This window comes from Myotis yumanensis, unplaced genomic scaffold (assembly GCF_028538775.1).
Source record: "Myotis yumanensis isolate MYYU_CA2020_CCGP unplaced genomic scaffold, mMyoYum1.0.hap1 SCAF_14, whole genome shotgun sequence".
Classification (NCBI taxonomy): domain Eukaryota; kingdom Metazoa; phylum Chordata; class Mammalia; order Chiroptera; family Vespertilionidae; genus Myotis; species Myotis yumanensis.
The window spans coordinates 42,901,149-42,919,727 of NW_027223765.1; the positions used below are offsets into that span (position 1 = coordinate 42,901,149).

General features: G+C 43.5%; 1 protein-coding gene and 1 pseudogene across 5 annotated transcripts in view; one reads left to right on the forward strand and one right to left on the reverse strand.

Moving 5' to 3' along the window:
• The window catches only part of ERC2 (ELKS/RAB6-interacting/CAST family member 2), an 882,521-nt gene that overhangs the window by 423,421 nt on the left and 440,521 nt on the right, over nt 1-18,579 (reverse strand). The window lies entirely within an intron of this gene.
• LOC138992559 (ATP-dependent RNA helicase DDX54 pseudogene) lies at nt 4,917-6,481 on the forward strand (annotated as a pseudogene).

An 18,579-nucleotide genomic window follows, 5' to 3' on the forward strand; every position in this document is an offset into this window, starting at 1 on the left:
TTTTCTTGTAACAGTTCTCTTATATTTAAAACCAGACTTGAACAGTAAAACAATCTTTATTCAAAGGAGAAATAAATGAGATAATGCTTGAAGAGTGCCTGGCATATACTAAGGGATCTATGGATACCACCACACAGTACTTTTAAATAGTAAGGAAAAGAATAATAACAACAGTGGCTTCTTTCCTCCATGCACCCAGGCTGGCTTTCTGTGGGGGACAGACACCTCCCTTTACTCAGGGACACCTGTTCCAGGACACTGTGCTGGACAAAGCTGCTGGAAAGAAGACTCCCATGCCCTCAACCCCTCGGACAAGGACTCACCACACACGGTGAAGATGGCACCAATCTGGAGTCCTGGCTTATCGCAGCTCCATGGTTTAAAGCTCAGGTCTCAGGAGGCAGTGAGACCCGGTGATTAAGTTGATTCCATGCTTCTGGGCTCTGTGTCTGGGTCCCAGGTCTGCCTCTGCCCTGACTGGTTGGTTGTTCAGCCTCAAGTCTGGGGACTGATCTAAGTTGCCTTAAAGAATGCATACGCATATATGCATAACCCATGGACACAGACAACAGTGCCTTGAAGGCCTGGGAAAGGGGTGGGAGTGGGGAGGAGGTGGTAGGGGAGTGGGGGGAAGAGGACATCCATAATACTTTTACAATAAAGATAAAAATAAAGCAATAAAGACATAAGTGTGTGGCATTTCTTTGTCCTCCTGATTTTCTGGAGAATTCAGCTCTGCTAGGTAAGTTATGACAAGTCCCAGACACTTCCCAGCCATAAGATATATTTGGGCAGCTCTTATTCCATCTGTCCTTTCTGGGACCCATGCATTCCTGTTCTCCCAACTGCTCCTCTAGAACAGTCTTCTACTTGACAATGGTTACTCAAACCAAAGCGATCAGAGAATGCCAAGAGCCAGCCTAGACCTTTGTCCGTATCAGGAAAATTCTAAAAAATGCAGTGATCTCTCAGGCATCCCCCAGAGCCTGCCTGCGGATCCCTGACCCCGGGAACTCCAACCATCCCTTTCACACTTCCCTCTTCCTGACCCAGGATATTTCCTCAAGGGACACAGTCCTCCACACTGGAGTCCTGATGGGCTGTTCACTGGAAGGAGTCAGGAAACCCCTGCCCATCCACAGTTTTTCCTGTTCTTTCTAGCTTCTACCTGGGTGGCAATGCTTCTGGAGCTCCCAGGTGCAGAGTGGCCCAACTTTTAGGAATGCTGTCCCATCTAAAATCGACAGAGTGGCCACCAGGACTCAGGTTCATAAGCATGCGTGCTACAGGAGGAAGCATTTTATCAACCTCTCTCTGGACTAGGCAACGTACATGTTAAATCCTTGGGACCATTTTATGATCCCCATTATAGACCTGAAAAGTGAGGAAGAGCAGTAACAGGCTCTTCCAGTTAGAAGGAGGAAGAGCTGGGTTCATTCCAATCTGTGAGACTCCAAATCTCATGTCATGTTCCTAACCTCCCATTGCTATTTTTTGATTTACCACACTGGCTAATTTCCTATCAGAGCTAACCAGAATAATCCTTCCACTAAAACAACCCACCATTACCTGGCTGCAAGATTGTTTTCCCAAAACTATGTCACCACCACTCCCCATCAGCAGTTCCAATTATCATCTCTCATTCCCACTACAGAGAGCTCTGTAGAATATTCCTACATCAGGAGACACACACACACACACACACACACACACACAAACATATATTTAGTTCACACACACACACATCCTTCTTATCTTTATTTCACACACACACATACAAACATAAATACACACATATATATTCACCTCTCTCTCTCTCTCTCTCTCCCTCTCTGTCTCTGTTTCTCCTTCCCTCCCTCTGTACCTCCCTCCCTCTTACACAGACACACCTGAGAGGTGCCTGTGAAGGCATCTCTCCTTTAGGCAAAGGCTCTATCCATTGTATAAAACAGACACCCTGGGACACTAAAATCATCTGAGACGCTGTGAAGACAGATGGACAGACAGGAGGAAGCCTGCTCTAAATTCCTCATACAGCATCCAAGGAACCCATTTACCCAGTGAATAGCTGACGTTTGAGGAATCACTGAAGTTTTACAAAATTCCCGCAGAATAATGATATATAATTCAGAAATGAAAAATAAACTTAAAGTCACATTGTATAGACTGATTTTTGATACCAGTAGGTAATAGGTCATATTATTTTTTTTACATCTATGAGGAAAACACCATTAATATTAATTAGGAATATGGAAAATATTTAAGACTCAAGATAAAGCAAAAAAAAATATTTAAGACTCAAGATAAAGCAAAAAAAAAAAAAAGAATTCATTTGCAATAAGTGCCTGTTTTGCTCTGCTAACAGTGTCTCAATCTCATATTTTTCACCCGATTTAATGATTCTTACTATAACAAACCCATTTGCTGGCATAAATTTTAAATTCTTTCTTGTTACACCTTGTAAACTCAGAATTCTTCTTCATCCAAGGAAGAGATCAAAAACAAGAAAGATTTTCCCATTTCCCAACTGAAGAAACTTAAAACCCTATAAATTTAACATAGCCAAAGCCCAAACCAGATAAAAGCTACATTCTATTAAAAATAATCTGTCAAATTAATAGTAAATTTTTGTGACATAGTGAACTCAAGTCCTATGTGGGATGTATTTTAATTAATTTTCTTTCCATTTGATCTTTTCCTTTTTCTAAAAAAAAATTGTGTTTAATTTGGATCTTCTAGAAAACTAGGCTATTTGCTTACATCCTAAATGTAGACGTGAAATACTAAGGAGCCATAGCTTCCCTAGTTTTTGGCATTTCTGTAGTGTTGTTTGGTGAAAACTGTTTAAAGGAAAAATCCTGGCAACACCTGAACACATTATGGTTAAAAAAATCAGACCTTTCTCACTGACTGAATTGTTGGGAATGGAATATTTTATGATACAGATTTACAAATTTCTATGAACTGGAAACATTTCCTGGGCAATTAATCAAGGGGAACTTTTATGTAAAAACACATCTCGATTGAGCTATTCACAAACGATCCCACAAGCTGCAATGACTAATTATAAGCCTCAGACCAGGGCAGTTTGCTGAAATGGTTTTCTGCAGGCCATTAAAAATAACCATGACAACATACAAATTCAGCAAGAAGAATAAACTAACTACGGGAAGTTACAATTACAGAAAGGAATTATTCAAAGTATGTGACCTTTGCACAAAAATGATGCACGTTTATGTGATACTACAGGCTCTCCTCTCCTCTCCCCTTTGATAGGTCTGGGTAATTCCCACTAACATTAATGAGAGATATGTGCTAAAAATGAATAGCTGCTAACTCCAGCCATCTGTGCATTCCTGGTACAAATAAAATTGAATGTCATCACTACCCTATTGGATTTCTCGGTAATGCTCTTTGCTGATAAGAACTTTGAAAAAATACCAATGGCTTTTTTTTTTTTTTTCTTTTCCTTACTCATACAAAGCATGCCCATTCCCCTTGCTACATAAAGGAGTCTATTCTACTCTGAATCCAGGCAGCCACTGAGAGGTGGGGTGAGATAAATCCCTGCTTATCAAGATAACTGTTTCCCCACTCAGTATAAATGGAGACAAAGTATACCCAGACTCGAATGATTAAAATGGCCAAATTCTTAGCAGGTTAACTCATTACTTTTCATCCTTCCCCTGCCAGCCCTGAAAGCTAAGTAGCTGTCTTAACAGCCTGCAGCCATCACTTCCAAACAACTCTCTTGCCCTTCAGCTATACTGAAATGGAATTAATTCATCTTTCCTTTATGAATTACTGGCTGTCGAGAATTTGAGAAGGTCCCAGGCTTTAATGGAGACCTTTGGAAAGAGAGACCGTGTGCTGGAGAACCCAAAGGAGGCATGCTGGGGAGCCAGGAAAGCTGGAAGACGGGAAAGCCACTCACCGGTCGGGAATTAGAACTCTATATATTTTTAAAGGGAGAGGCTCGTGTGACATCTCCAATCACAGCTAAGTGTCTCTTCAGTGAGAACTGGGCATGTACAGCACACAGGGCCATGCAGTGATAACTCCCTGAGCACCAGCCAGACCATCCTCAGCAAGTCCAACCTCTCCAGTGGCCCCTTCGCCAACCCTCCTCAGGGGTGTGTGCTAAATCTTGCTTCTGGGAACCCAAGGCTGTAGAGATTGGGTGGGTCACTTCTTTCTCTCAAGCTGCACAGAAGGCTGTGGTGCTTTCAACCCTCTTGTAGATTTGATTGTTAGACCTAGTTTTATAGGACACAGGATGACAGAACTGCAGAGAATATGGATTAGCTTGGCTAACAACTGAAGAAACAATGGCAATCATCGCTCGCTGGAGCAGCTGCATAAATTTCATTTTATGGCACTGTAAAATAAGGCCATACCTGAGCATGTACATGGGCAATTTATTTGGTTGGAAGTAGCTCAAATTTGGAAGTTCAGTCATATCAATAGACAAACGCTAAGCAAATGTTCAAGGTAAAGCCCATTTCAAAGGTAGCTAAGATATCGCTAAAACACAGTAAGCATCTATCTACTTAATATCAGCAACCACATTTATGTTTGTAGGAGTATGTTTGGGGTCAAGATTACATTTTGAAAAAGTTCTTAATATTTGGTAAACTGTTCTTAACCCTAGTTCAGGGCACCCTCAGAAAAGCAGTGCCAGTGTAAAACTTCCAACTGGTCACTTCATTGTAAGCAACATATTTAATTATAAATATAATCGTATACATACACTTACTTTCCCTAAGAACATAATTTTTTAAAGATATCATCCTTTCAACTTGTCAAAAAATATTAACTATTATGTATTGGACTGCATTTTTTAAACAGAACACAGCAAATACTAAAATTATTAGCACAAAAGAGAATATAAAAATGATATCTTCCTATAAAATAAAATGCTAATATGCAAATCAAACGAACAGCAGAATAACCAGACCAGTCACTCTGGCCCTGTCCCTGATCGCCTTACCCCCACCCCGGGCTCAGGCGTTGAGCATCTGCCTCCTCCCAACCCCCCACCCCGCCCACCCGTGGCTTGGTCGCCCGAGGGGCCGAGGCAGCTCCAGCGAGTGAGCTGCGACCACATCTACATCGCCCTGGACCAGACGCCCGCAACATCAACCTGACCAAGTTCAACCAAAACAAGTGCTCCACCCTCATCGTGACTGACCTGGGGGCGGGGGGCCTGGACATCCTGCTACTGGACAACATCTTCAGCTTCCTGACCAAGGACCAGCTCTTCCTGCACCGTTTGGGTCACGTGGCCCGGGCTGGCCGATGTGGCACAGCCTACTCCTTGGTGGCCCCAGATGAGGTCCCCTACCTGCTGGAGCTGCACCTGTTTCTGGGCCGTGCCCTCACTTTCGCCCGCCCCCACGAGGAGCCGTCAGGTGGGGTCAGCGTGGACAGCATGTTGGGCCGGGTGCCACAGAGCGTGGAGGACAACAAGGACTGCGGCCTGTGGAACACCCCTGAGGCGTCGCTGGAGCTGCAGGGCCTGGGCCGCGTAGCCGACAACGCCCAGCAGCAGTACGTGCGCCCTCACCAGAGTCCACCAAACGGGCCAGGGAGCTGGACCTTCCGGGGCTGGGCCTGCACCCCCTCTTCAGCTCGAGCTTCAAGGAGGAGGAGCTGTAGCGGCTGAGGCTGGTGGACAGCATCAAGCAGTACCGCTCGCGGGCGACCATCTTTGAGATCAACGCCTCCAGCCGGGACCTGAGCAGCCAGGTGATGCGGGCCAAGCGGCAGAAGGCCTGCAAGGCCATCGCCAGCTTCCAGCAGGGCGGCAGGAGCGGCAGGAGGGCCTGGCTGGCCCAGCCCGGAGCTGCCCAGCATGGCAGGTGGAGCAGCCTGGGAAAGAGGAGGAGGAGGCGGCGATAGGAGAGAGCGTGGAGGACGTCTTCCCAGGGGCCCTGGACCGGAAACGGCAGCAGCCAGGACCTGAGCGGGGAGCTAAGAGGCGGAAGGAGGAGGCCCAGCCGCTGGACCAGGATTTCTATGCCCCCGATCGGCCCAAGGACTTGGACAGTGAACGGGGCCTGAGCGTTGGTGGGGACAGGGGCACCTTTGAGCAGCAGGTGGCTGGGCTGTCCTGGAACGGATGGGGGACGAGGCCCAGATCCTGACCAGAGGCCGGCAGCAGCCCAAGTGGGACCGGAAGAAGAAGGGGTTTGTGGGACAGTCAGGACAGGAGGACAAGAAGATCAAGACAGAAAGTGGTCGCTACATCAGCAGCTCCTACAAGGGGGACCTCGACCACAAGTGGAAGCCGAAACAGAAAATCACCATACGCTCAACTGAGCCTGAGCCCCAGCGGCCGCCAGCAGTCGGCCCTCTCAGCAGCGCTGTTTCGCCAGATTCGGTCCGAACATGTGCAGGAGGCAACCAATTGAGGTGTCTTTCTCACATCCACGTTTCTCTCTCTGTCTCTCGCCTTCCCTTCTACTCTCAACACCAATGAAAAATGTCCTCAGGTGAGGATTAAAAAGAAGAAAATAGACATACATACACACATATACAAAAATACATAAATATTGGGGGGCGGGGCCCCATAGGTGCATGAATGCACCCGGCCTCTAGTATCTAATAAGTGTCTAGTATCCAGAATATATAAATAACTCTTACAGCTCAACCATAAAGGAACAAAACACAATTAAAAAGTAGCAAAAGGATCAAAATAGAAATTTCTCTGAAGAAGATATATGCATGGCCAATAACCTGAAAAGATGTTCAACATCACCAGTCATTAAGGAAATGCAAATATAAACCCTGATGGCATACCACTTCATACTACTGGGATGGCTACCATCAAAAAAGAAAACAATAACAAGTGTTTTGGTGAGAATGTACAGAAATTGGCACAGATATATGGTGCTGATGAGAATGTAACACAACACAGTCACAGTGGACAACAATTTGGCCATTCCTCAAAAAGTTAAACGTAGAGTTACCATATGATACAGCAATTCCACTCCTAGGTGTATACTCAAGAAAAACACACACATATGTTTAAACAACAACTTGCATATGAATTTTCATATCAGCATTATTTATAATAGCTATAAAGTATAAATAGCCCCAAAGCTGATCAACTAGTGAATTGATAAACAAAATGTGGCACACCCTATAATGAATATTATTCATCATAGAAAGGAATGAAGTACAGATACAAGCTACCGTGTGAATGATCCTCAAATACATGATGCTAAGCCACTCACAAAGACCACGATATATGAACTCATTTATGTGAAATGTCCCAATTATGCAAATCCATAGGGACAGAAAGTAGATTAAGGTTTGAGAGAGAGAAATGACTAGAGGAATGACTGTGACTGCTAATGGGTGTGGGGTGTCTTTCTGGGGTGATAAAATTTAATTCTGTAATTAGATAGTGGTGATCGTTGCATGACTTTGTGAATATACCAACAACCATTTAATTATAAGGGTGAATTTTATGGTATTTAAATTATATCTTAATAAAAATTACACATGCTAGTAATAAAAAAATTAAATAGTACAAAAAATTTATAAAAAGAAAAGATATATTTATCCCCCTCCCCCTCCTCCAATAACCACTTTCCCTGTTACGGGATTTTGTGAATCTTTTCAGACATTTTTTATGCATCATGCACAATTAGACACAATGTCCCCCCTTTAAAAACACAATGGAAATTGCTAGACATTTTATAACATGTCTTGGACATCTTTCCATGCCAGGGACTTATAGACTGGGGTTTGGATAAAGGGGCTGGTGAGAGATGTGGGGCTGAAGGAGGGAGTGCCAGCAGCAACCTGAACTCCCACACTCTGGAGGAGCTAGACTCTAAGTTTCTACATTTTCAAATGTCTATGAACAACTCTGCCTGGATATCCCTCAGAGAGCTCTATATCTTCAAAACTAAATTCCCAACTGTCCCCTCTCCAGAGCCAAAGACCACCCTACCTCTTTGCACCTTCTTCTCTACCAAAGTTATCCTGAATGCAGAGTCAGGAGTAGGTCTGCCTTCTTCCTAACACTTCTGCACATGCAAGGGATCACCAAGATCCACCATTTAAATGTAATTTAAAATATCTACCAACCCAGTTACCTCCTTTCTATTCTTCTTGCTGCCTTCTTGGCTCATGCCTTTGTTTTCTTTGTCTAGACACTGAAATATCTTATCTGGTTTGTATGTTGCTCATCTATCTGTCCTTCTATCCTTTCATCATCTACTCATCCAACATATACGAAGCACTAACCGTGCAGCAGGAACTGAAGACTCAAAGATGAAGAGAAAATTATCTTTAACATTAGAAAGTTCAAAGTTGAGAGGAAGGGAGAAACACTTAGCTGAAAAAAAATCACAAAATATTTATTACAACATTCTACGTACTGTCAGAACACAAGGTGGAACTGCTGTCCTTTGAGAAGAATCAGAGAGTGACATGTGAATTGAAACTTCAAGGATGAGTGGGAGCTTGCACAAAAAGAGGAGGAAAGGGGCATTTGATCAATGGGAAGAGTTTGCTTAAAGGCAGAGAGATGGAAATATCTAGCAAATATAGGGAAGGGGAAAAAATTCAGTGATGCAAACACAGGGTGGAAAATGAGGAGGTATAGGAGCTTTGTGTGTATATAGGGTTTTAAGATACGACTTGAGCCCTGGCTGGTGTGGCTCAGTTGGTTGGGTGTCATCTAGTGAACCAAAGGGTTGCTAGTTCGATTCCCAATCAGGGCACATGCTCGGGTTGCAAGCTCAATTCCCAGTAGGGAGTGTGCAGGAGGCAGCGGATTGATGTACTGCTCTCACATTTATGTTTATCTCTCTCTCTCTCTCTCCCTTCCTCTCTCTTTAATAATCAATAAATATATTTTTTATAAAGACTTGAAAAACACCTGGGGCCAGAGTGTGAAGAACTTTATAGAACAGGCACAGAGTTTGCTATTCTGTCCAATGTCTGAGGAGAAGGCAACAGGGCCTGAGGCACAGGGTGTTGCCTCAGTGAATTTTCTGGAGTAGAGGATGAGGCAAACTGTGACTCTGTGGAGGCTACTGCAATAGACCAAATGGCCAATGAGGACAATAGCACTGGAATGGGAAAGACCAAGACAGTGGTACAAATAAAATCCGGTGAGTTAGACACAGGGAGGGATGAGTCAAGGGCCTCTTGGAGGTTTCTATCCTAGACACCCAGGTGGATGTGGGCCAGTTCCTAAACCAACACCAAATGATGAGCCAAGGAAAAGGTGGTGATCCCAGTTCGGGCTGTACTGGAAATACAAGGTAAACATCTTCTAGAACACAATCAGGTCCCCCTTGCCTTCAGAATAAACAAATAATAATTGTTTTTATTATGGCAGACAAGAAAGCATCACCTGTGCATGAATCCACATGGCCCTTGTGATTATCTGGGTTCAAGTTCAGAGTGATTTTGAGAAGGTTACCAATAACCTCCCTAAGCCACAGTTTACTCATCTGCCCATTTGTTTTTACTCACACTGTTCTCCGAACAGGGCTGTTGTGAGGATTAGAAAAAACATTGCCCATCATTGTTCTGCACAGAACCTGGCCCATGGAAAGTGCTTAATGAATAGCAGCAAAGTTTCCAAAGAAAGGCATTTAGAATTACTTTTCCCCAAAATTAAGTGTCATTTGAAAGGTCTTGTGTGCTTTTAAACTTTATAAAACTTAGTTGATGGTATGATAAAAAACAATAACAACACACCCTGCAAATAACACTTAAAATGTGAAAAAGTTAAAGAAAGCTATGTTACCCACTCTACCCAAAACATCTTAACTTTAGAGGACCGGAGAAAAGTAAAATATCAATGGGAGATAAGAAGGTAAACCAAAAAACTGACAAACAGAACAGAAACCCCACGCTGTTCAGCAGCTAGAACTGGGAGATGCACACTGAGCCGTTCTATCGGGCATACAGACGCACTCACTAAGGCTTACAAGTTTAAAGCTTTAAAGTTTTGGTGTGTTGCTGTTGTTTTTTTTAAAGCAGCTCTGTAGGAGGAAGACCCCGAATTTGGATGGCATGACACCTGCCCTTTGATCTAACATCATGATGAGGAAGAAATGATTCCACAATCTGATTGCTGCCTGGACAGGGCACTGGTCCACGGGTTTGAATCCTTAGCCTTTGTTATTGCTGCCAACCCTCCCATTCGTCTCAGACAAGATCAAGAAAGATGTGGATATTATGCTCAGAGAAGACCATCCCTCTATCAGACAGTTGTTTTGTTTGGGCTGATTTTTTTTTTTCCAGAAGGAAAATCATCATATATCACAACAAAGACCTTCTTTCTTTTCAACTTTTATGCTGCTGGACTTCTCTGATCCCGCTGTGTGGGGCCATGAAGAGCAGTCTCAAGAATGATTCCTGGAAGAAGTAGAAACCCCTCCTGGAAATACATCTTTTTTTCTTGGCTTCTTCCCCAGAATTCCCCACAGGGAGCTGTGTCAGGCAGGCAGGAGGATGGATGGCCTGGGGTCTTCCCCCATCTCTGCCGTCGAGGTTTCTTGAAGCCCATCCAGAGCTGATGACTGTCTCCAGTCTACAAAGCCGCGGCGGCCTCCACAGAGGCCCACTCCAGGCCCACTCAAACTCTCTTCGAAAAGAGAAACTCCGCAGCCCCACAAGAGAGGGCGCAGACTCAGACCAGCAGCTCCAAAACGGCTGCTGGCCCTGCCAACACAAACAGCTTCTCAACTTCCATTATAAGAGGTTTTCATCAACACGTGGAACCCTTTGTATTACAGAAATAGCTTCCCACCCCAAAAGAAGCACATTAAAGAGGGGTCCCTGTGGTACCAGGAGTTCTTGGGCCAAATCAATTTATCCTAATACAGAAATCCTCACTGCGGAACAGGATGCAGCGGTTGACTCTGGGTTGTGGAGTCAGAACAGCGCGTTTTGAATCCTGCCTGGCTCCATTCATTAATAGCTGTGTGGTAGTGGGCGAGCTGCTTAACTTCTCTGGGCCTTGTTGTCCTCAACTCACAAATGGGACTACTCATAGCAACTACTTGGAGTTACATAAAGAAAATGTGAGATGAACCTTGAAGAATGAGTAGCACCGTGCCTAGCACCATATCAGTACTCAGCTCAGGCTTGTCTTATTTCTGGTGCAGTGACGGCAATAGTAAGAACTACAGAGCACTTGAGCCAAGGATCAGCCTCCACACCTCTGTTTTCTCCCTGCCATTAAAGTAGCTAGGTTGTGTTTCTTTCTGTGTGTGTTTCTGTCTTGCTGGCTCTTGTTAAAACAAGTTTAGTTCTGGAAACTAAAGGATAAATACACAGGCTGTTGAAATTTGTGTTTTGTCTGTAGGCTTATTAATTATCCTCGCGTCTCTTAAACTTGTTCCCTCCTCTTCTCCTCTAGTGCCACCACCTTATCTCGGCACCACTGTTCCTTCTAGCCTGTGCTACTGCCAACCCCTCTGGCACAGTGACGCTATATAGTTAACCCTTCTAGACGATACTCCCCACTGTGCTCTTCCCAGGCTCAACAAATTCCAAACCTTTAGCTAAGCACCTGAGACCTTCCATGTTCTGGCCCACCTTACTGTCCATCATCCCCCTGCTCCAGAGCTGAGCTACGGAATCCCACCCTCTCTTCCAAGTATGCCCTATACCTCCCCATCTTTGTTACCTTTGCCCATGCTCACACCTGGTTCTACATCTGATAAAATATTTTCCTTTTTTTCCTGCTCCAGTGGCAATACCATCATATTCACGGAAACTTCCCCAACCACTCCCTCCTCTGAATGCCCATGACATTCATAGAGTGTTTGTCACACTCTGCCATGGGCAATTCCTCTTTGTCTGGTTCCAGACTTCCATTCCAATCTGCCTACTAGACAGGGACACCCAGCTACCCCAGAGCAGCCAACACACAGCCTGGACCAAGCCTCTCTGGTCTGGACTCCGGCCCTGTGTCCCATACCTCTTCCTACAGCCTGCACAAGTGAGGCAGGAATCCCAATTGTGTAGGTGGGTTTCACTGAACCCCGGGGAAGCTGAGAAATTAGGCTTCCCAAGAAGAAACAAAAATGATATTCCTACTGGGCCTCAGAACGGGAATGCTACCCAGGAGAACAATGGACGCCTGCCACACGGTTGTTCTATGCCCGGTACAGCAGAGCTGGCTGATCTTCCACCACGTCCATGCTGTTGACTTCCCCCTCGTGTGAGCCTCAGTGGCTCATATTCCCCTCTGCATGCCTTTTCCATAGCTTCTGCTCACTCATGATGTCTACCGCCTCATAACTTCAGTTCTTTAGAACTCACGTCACTAATTCATTCTATAAATATTAAGTGTCTACTCTTCATAGGCACTGGGTGGATAGGACAGGTCCTTTCTAGGTAGAAGTCCCACTCGAGACCGAAAGACAGATGTTAAACAAGAATGGTGCTTCATGTTCTAATGAGAAGTTACATGAATTTATAGCAGACAAACCTAATCTGGGCTGGGCCAGCTCCAGTGAAAGGCACATGAATGAAGTGACATTTAAACTTCGCTTGACCTAGAAAAAAATAAAGTTATATCCATACTTCATACCTTACAGATAAATTCCAGATGGTTCAAAGACTAAATGCAGAAAATCAAACCATAAAAATACCAAAAAAAAGATCCCTGGACAATTATTCTTATACTCTTGTAGTATAGAAGAGGTTTCTAACTATGACACAAAATTCAGAAGACCTAAAAGAAAAGACTGAATATGATTGACTAGATAAAAATAATTTTTAAAAATTTCTGTGTAGGAAGAACCAAGATGGCAGCATAGGTTAAACGCCTGTACTCGCTGCCTCCCACAACCACATCAAAATTACAACTAAAATACAGAACAACCATCATCCAGAACCACCGGAAAGCTGGCTGAGTGGAAGTACTATAACTAGAGAGATAAAGAAGAAACACATTGAGACTGGTAGGAGGTGCGGAGGCACGGAAAGGACTGGTCTAGTACCCGGGTGTGCCACTTTTTTCATCAGGAGTGAGATCGCCTCTGCGGAGGCCGCCTGGAGGAGCAAGGAGTCCCAGCCCCACACCAGACCCCCAGCCCAGGGTTCCAGAGCTGGGGAAATAAATCCCTACAGGCAGTAAAAACTACGGAGGCCAGCATCACGAACTGAATTTATTATCTCCCACTTCCTCTGAGTTCCAGTGCCAGGCAAGGCTCTGGGGGACCCAGACACATATGGTGAGAAACTGGACTGTCTGGCATCCGGACAGGAACTCAGGGGCAGCTTTCTTCCAGACCAAGGTGCTTGCAGCGGTCATTGCTCCCGGCTGGGACCTCCCTGGTGCAGGGCTGACTGGCAGCCATTTCTGTTTGCTCCGCCTTGGTGATTCCCTGAGAACCCACCCTACCCAATTTAAAACCCCGCCCAAGCTATGCACAGCGGTTTTTTTCATATGAATGGTCTGTCCTTTCTCAGGCTAAAACTCTGTCAAACAAGCTGCAGCTGGGTCAGGAAGCCCCATACCTATCAATAAAAGGCCCAAGACCTGGCACCAGCAACCAATCCGTCTTGCTTCACAGCTGGGACTTGTCTGGGCACTTCCAAGACTATAACAGATTACAACTCTTCACATCCATAAGCGACATACTCAAGGGGCAGACTCAGTGAGCACCAAAGCCCCACTGAAGCAAGTCCTGCTCCATAAGGGTGTCTCCTGCACAGCAGTTCTCCCACTATAGTCACAGCTGATCCCCTAGCCAAATGGCCTGGAGGTCAATTACTCCCAGTGACACCAACAGCAACCAAGGCTCAACTACAATAACACTGTGCACACAGCCCACAAAGGGGTGCACCAAGAGTGTCCACCTCAGGTGACTGGGGAGGCTGAGCCACTGGGCCCTATAGGAAACTTACTATACAAGGTCACTCTACCAACTCAAGGAGACTTAGCAGCTACCCAATACATAGAAAAAAACACAGGGAAGAAGCCAAAATGCAGAGACAAAGAAACATGTCACAAATGAAAGAAAGCAAACTACTGGATATAGAGTTCAAACCCACAGTTATAAGGTTCCTCAAGAATCTTTTAGAAACCTCTGAGGAACTTAGTGAGACTTTCAAGGATCTTAGTGAGAATGTCAAAAAGATGGAAAAGGACCAGTCAGAAATTAAACATACACTGACTGAAGTAAAGAATAAGATATAGGGATTCAATAGTAGACTAGAGGATCCCGAGAATCAAATCAATAATTTGAAATACAAAGAAGCAAAAAACACCCAACAAGAAGAGCAAAAAGAAAAAAGAATCCAAAAATATGAAGATAGTGTAAGGAGCCTCTGGGACAACTTCAAGTGTACCAACAGCTGAATTATGGCGGTGCCAGAAGAAGAGAGAGAGCAAGACACTGAAAACCTATTTGAAGAAATAATGACAGAAAACTTCCCCAACCTGGTGAAAGAAATAGACTTACAAGTTCAGAAAGCACAGAGAACCCCAAACAAGAGGAATCCAAAGAGGACCACACCAAGACACATCATAATTAAAATGCCAAAGGCAAAAGACAAAGAGAGAATCTTAAAAGCAGCAAGAGAAAAATAGTTAGTTACCTATAAGGGAGTGCCCATACGACTGTCAGATGATTTCTCAACAGAAGCTATGCAGGCCAGAAGGGAGTGGCAATAAATATTCAAAGTGATGAATAGCAAGAACCTACAACTAAGATTGCTATATCCAGCAAAGCTATCATTTAGAATTGAAGGTCAGATAAAGAGCTTCACAGACAAGAAAAAGCTAAAGGAGTTCATCAGCACCAAACTAGTATTATATGAAATGCTGAAGGGTATTCTTTAAGAAGAGAAAGAAAAAGAAAAAGGTAAAGTTAAAAAATAGGAACAATGAAGTGACAACAAATACATATCTATCAACAATTGAATCTAAAAATCAAATGAATAAAAAATCTGATGAACAGAATAAACTGGTGAATGGAATAGGATCAGGCGCATGGAAATGAAACAGACTGACAACTCTTAGAGGGAAGGGGGTGTGGGGGGGGTGCAGGAAGAGATTAGATAAGAATCTTATATGCATGTATGCATTACCTATGGACACAGACAATAGGGTGGTGAGGGCCTGGAGTGTGGTGGGAAACGGGTGGAGGGGAGCTATGAGGGGCGGAGGAGATATGGACATCTGTAATAATCTCAACAATAAAGATTAATTTTTAAAAATTCAGTGTAACAAAAAGAAGACAAACTGGCAGGGGGAGTATTTCAAACTAAAACCAAAGACAAATGGGTGAAAGTAAATATATAAAGAGCCTCTACAAATAAATAAAAAAATACCAACAAAAACTCTGATAACTTACACACGTACTTAAAGATGCCCATCTTCACTTGTAATAAGATAAAAGCAAATGAAAACCACACTTATAGGCCATTGTTCCCCTCCCATATCAACAAAGATAAAAAAAAGTTTGAAATCCATACTGCATTGACAGAGTTAATAAGAAAAAAGACACTCTTACATATGGCTGAAGGGACTGCAAATGGTTTAGTCTCTGTAGGAGGCAACTAGCAAAATTAGAAATGTATTAAGAGAAGTCTATGTGAGAGGAAAAGACTTGAAACAACATAGAAGTCCTTCAAGGGATACTGGCAAATAGAACAGGATGCAGAGGTAAAAAGAATGAAGAGCTTTCACGTATGGGTATCGAAAGATTACACCACCTGCATAAATATGGTGCTATAAGTCCTATTGTTTGCTTCCATTTCTCTAGAAGCTGCATCGGAAGATAGTTCTAGTTACCTCATGGTGTCTACTGCAGAGTAGACACACAATTACTATTTGGTGAAAGTAAATAAGTTAATGCATGAAGGAAATAAATGGGTGAAGGAACACACCTGGGTACTTGGCCTATCCTCTAAGCTCAATATCAGCTCCTTTTATACGTGGCTACATTGGGGCTGAGTCCTGGCTGTTCAAGACTAATGAATTTTCTAGGTTCACTTATTCATATTCTTCAAGAAAAAAAAAAATTCAAAGGATCATATTGTTTCTAACCTTCCCTCAAAATCTCTCCATGGCTTAAGGGGAAAAACTCAATTGCTTTATTCTAGCCACTGCATTTTCCACAACTAGGAAAGCAAAGGAGGCGGCCTTGACAGGATCATCTCCCGCTTCTCTTGTGCATGAACTCCCTACTCTCTCACCTGCTACTCTTGGCATGAAAATCTTCATCACAACCATCACCATGACAACCACAACCATCACCACTTAATGAACATCTATGATGTGCCAGACCATGCTCCACACTCAATGTGTATCCTGGTCACAAGCTCATGAGGAATGAGGTATAACACAATTGTCTCCAACTTACAAATACAGGGACAGGCTTGTATGGACACATGTGGGTGTGTGTCCAACAGGACGCAGCTATGATGTACTGTTTCTTAGGATGGAGTTTATTTCATTTTCTATACGTAATGTTCTCATGATGGATAGCTATTTGCATAACCTGGACTACAAGTGTAATACTAATATAAAGCAATAACAGGTCTAGGATAGATGACACATGCACCATCCAAGAGCAGTGCTTCTTTATCTGCTCAGGAATCCCTAAAAAGCCCCTGCTTTGCATGTCGAGGTGGCAGAAGAGCACCCACACTCACCAAAGTGATAGGACACCTATGTGCCAATTGCCCGGAGAGTGTTTCTCACCAGGGCCCACTCATCGCAGGTTATCAGAAGATTCCCAGCTATTCATTATTATACCCAACTCATTCTCTCCACGGCAATTATCTGTGAGCAACATATCCTGCTGTCCTTGGAACCATCAAACTGACATATGATTAAATAACAGAGGGCCGCGAAGTTAAATTTAAAACCACTCTCTTACACTTCAACTCACACATCACATCAAGATCTGTCCGGCCATGGGAATATTCTAGCTGACCCACGGAGGGGCTACTCCATTATTTCACGTTCCCCTCTGAGAAAGGTGATGGTCACGTTCTCAAAACTTTCTAAAGATACTTTCCAGGAACTGAAGTAAAATTTTGCGAAAAACAATTCCCTGTGTGAAGTCCTGCCCTCGCGTCACATGAAAATATCTTAAGAGTTGCTTATGTTCACTGTTGTGTCTTCACAGTTTCATGTGGGATCTCACAAAAGAAGGGAAAAAAAACCAGTGTATTTATTCAGCACACTGAGAATCACAAGCCTTTCAATTTCCATTGTTAAGTGTTACAGTAAAGCATAAGTTATTGCACACTCAGATATATTCAGAAATGCCAATAAGAATATGCTTATGTTAATATGTTACCAGTTAGAAAACGAACTGCAAGAGAAGGTCAGTGGGCAAGCTGCAGGTCAAACATGAGGCTCACTGCCGCTGGACTCAAATAGCAGCAATAGTGGTTCTTCAAGGGGAAATTTGTTCTCATTCCCTGATTTACTCTATAGTTCTAGAATTAATGCTTTTCTACAAAAATAATTCTGCACAACCCCTTTTATTTTTGCAGAAGCTACATTAGGAAAAACAACATTTTTCATCCCCAATAAATTAGTTGCACCCCAAGCAAAAGCAGTCATTTTCTCCCTTTGTATTCTATTCTATTTTTCACCCATAGAGTATTCATTGAGTTTGGCAAAAATTAAGAAAGAGTGGCAAATATTAAAATCATCAGAATTCCTTACAAAGAAAATCTCCAAAGCCTTTATTAGATATATTAACAACGCAGTATTTTCTTTAGAGAAACATACACAGTACCCACTCGTTTTTAAATAGGCACCCAAAATGTAGGCTTACTCAGTGTGAAAATTCCACACACCTTCACCCAACGCTGAAGCAAGTCCCAGCCACCAGTTGGATAGGTTTCCCTACAACGTGAGCTGGTATTGTGGTTAATGAAGTGATAGAATTCACATTTCATAAGAAAAGCCATATAAAGGAAATAAGATATTATTTTTCTAGAAAGTGATTTATAATAATACTGAGAAACTATTTTTTTTAAATTCCTTCCCCTTCTCAACATTTACAGAAAGGGCTAACATATCTTGAGAGATTTACTATTTGCTGATATTCATCCACATGGTAGTCCCAACAAAAAGCCAGGAGTACGGGAGGAAGCGGGGTGGGAGGGGGGTTGGAAAACCACAAAATGGTTAATTCCACCAACGTGGCATCTCTTAGTCAGGAGCCAGGTCTTTATTAAGCCAACCTGCCACTATCTCTTAATTGAGACGCTGTTGTTCTTACTGTTGTCATTGTTTTAACAGATTTGCAAATTGAGAATGGCCTTTCTCATCTCTGATGAACTTCAGAAACATACTGCATCACAAAGCATTTCAGCTACAATTGTGTTCCTTCATCTTCCTCGCCGTCCTAGAGCAGCGGTCGCCAACTTGTGGTCCGTGGACCACTGGTGGTCCGTGAGGTCTGAAAGGTTGGCGACCGCTGTCCTAGAGGTGTGGATAGAGCCTCAGAGCAGCAAGTCCAGCGAAGACTAAACAGCCGAAATCATACAGGGCACAGAGCCCTAGTTCTACAAACTGGAGCTGCCTCAGCGAAATGTCAGCCATGGCAAGTCCCACCAAGG